Here is a 2500-nt window from a genome sequence, read left to right as displayed (position 1 = left end):
TCAGAACTGGCACGGACTGGGGGAATCCGTCTGTCTAATTAAAACAAAGCATTGCGATGGCCCTAGCGGGTGTTGACGCAATGTGATTTCTGCCCAGTGCTCTGAATGTCAACGTGAAGAAATTCAAGCAAGCGCGGGTAAACGGCGGGAGTAACTATGACTCTCTTAAGGTGGCCAAGTGGCGGCGGTGTGGCTGCATCCGGACTTGGCTTTTCGAAGTGCGGTCTTGATGTAGTCGTGCTGCTGCTGCGAGGCGCCTTCCTTGGGTTATAGTTACAGGGAGAGTGATGCGCAATACATGGGCCTAGCCCTCTTAGCCTCTCCTCTCCTGCGGTCTTCTCCCCTTCTCGTGGGCCCGCTGATTTTTGCAGAGTGGAAGACCGCACCAGGGGCTTGGGGGGGGTTACCAGCCCCCCCTCGCATTATCCCTTTATAGTTGGGGGCAGCCGACAAGAAACAAGAGATGGTGGCCCTTCCGCTGAAGGTGCCACCCCAGCTACCCCAGCACCTATCCGGCCAACCGGCCGTAACGAAAATGCGATAGTTTGTGTAGCTCCCTTTGCTTGCAGTGAGTGTCACCGCACTTTTACCACGAAGAACGGTCTCGGGGTCCATCGCCGCCGCCAACACCTTGCGGCCGCCAACGCTGAGATCGTGACGGAGAGGCATCGTGCGAGGTGGACGGAGGAAGAAGTCCTGTCGCTCGCCAAGGCAGAGGCCGAACTGTTCCTTGAGAGGGACGCCCGGTTCTTCTTCGTTAATCAAGAACTTATCAGGATGTTCCCCGACCGAACGCTTGAGGCAATCAAGTGCCGACGGCGGCAAGCTGCCCACAAGCAGCTTGTCCGCCAATTCATGGAGGCGCTTGAAATCGGTCGGGGGGAAGAGCCGGCGTCCCGCCGGGGAGCAGCGAGCTCGCTGCCTGACGCGGGCGAGGCCGCTGCGCCGCCCGTCGACGCAGCCGAGGACTTCGCGGCCGACACCACCGGGCCGCCGCCGGAGGGGCCGACTGACGCCGCCATCTGGGAGCATCTGGCGGGGCTACCTGCTTCCGCCCAGCGTTTCTCTGCCCTGGATCGAGTCATTGGTCTGGGGCGGGGCACGCCGCCCGATGTCATCCTGGGCATGCTCCCGGATGCCCTTGCGTCGGTCGGGTCCAGGGGGGAGAGGTCGATCACCAGGACACAGCGGCCGCGCCACTCATCCAAGCGGCCGCCTGCCGCCCCGCCGCTGCAGAAGCGCAAGCGGCGCCGCTGGGAGTTCGCGCGGACACAGGACGCCTTCCGTAGGTCGCGTGCACGTTGCGTGCGCGGCTTACTGGACGGCACCCTGCTGCAGCCGCCACCCGACATCCCCGGTCTGCTGGACTTCTGGGCGGACCTCTTCACGAAGAAGCCGATCTCCACCGCTGGCTTCATCCGTGACCGCCTTCTCCCGCACTCGGAGCCTGTCGCTCCTGAGTGCCTATGGGGGCCGGTCACACGTGAGGAGGTCGCTGCTGCCTTGCCGCCCAGGGGATCGGCGGCCGGGCCGGACGGCCTGACTCCAGCGGAGCTGCGGCGCCTGCCGCATGAAGTCCTGGTGAAACTCCTGAACCTCTTCCTCCTGGCCCGCGCCCTCCCCGAGCGTCTGCTTCGCGCCCGGACGTCACTTCTCCCCAAAACGGCTGCACCAACATCCCCCGCTGACTTTCGCCCCATTACGGTCTGCTCGGTGTTGGCGCGGACCTTTCACAAGGTTCTCGCGTCACGCCTGATGCGTGCATGTGCTGTGGACGAACGTCAGCGGGCATTCATCCCCCGGGATGGGATGTTGGAAAACACCTTCATCTTGGACACTGCTCTCACCGACGCAGTCCGCTCCTGTCGCTCTGTTTTTGTGGCATCGATCGACGTCTCTAAAGCGTTCGATTCGGTGGACCATGCTGCCCTCCGCCCCGTGCTGAGGGCTCATGGCCTGCCGGATTGCTTTATTGAGTACGTCGAAAGGTGCTACGAGGGTAGCACGACGGTGATAGCGGGCGGCGCCGACGTGGGCGTGCCCCTGCAGCCGGCAAGGGGTGTGCGTCAGGGTGACCCCCTCTCCCCCCTCCTTTTCAATTTTGCGGTGGACTTTGTTTTGAGTCAGCTTCCCTCCCACATCGGAGCTCGGATCCTCGGTCGCAGAGTTAACGCTGCGGCCTTTGCAGATGACGTCCTGCTTTTTGCATCGACCGCGAGGGGATTGCAGTCCCTCATCGACGCAGCCGTCGCAGCCCTCGGCCATCTGGGGCTGCAGATCAACGCCCGGAAGTGTTTCACCCTCGCCTTAGTCGCGTCTGGGCGCGACAAGAAGGTGAAGGTCGACGCCGACGTTACCTTCAAAGCGGGCAACGCCACCATGCCCGCCCTACGCGTGGGTGAAACCTTCCGGTATCTGGGACTGCAATTCTCCACCGCTGGTCGCTGCGTTTTCAACCCACGACGCCACCTGGTGGAGCAGCTGGACGTCATCTCCCGAG

The sequence above is a fragment of the Schistocerca americana genome, chromosome 3, assembly GCF_021461395.2.
Source record: "Schistocerca americana isolate TAMUIC-IGC-003095 chromosome 3, iqSchAmer2.1, whole genome shotgun sequence".
NCBI classification, from domain to species: Eukaryota; Metazoa; Arthropoda; class Insecta; order Orthoptera; family Acrididae; genus Schistocerca; species Schistocerca americana.
This window is presented reverse-complemented; position numbering follows the sequence as displayed.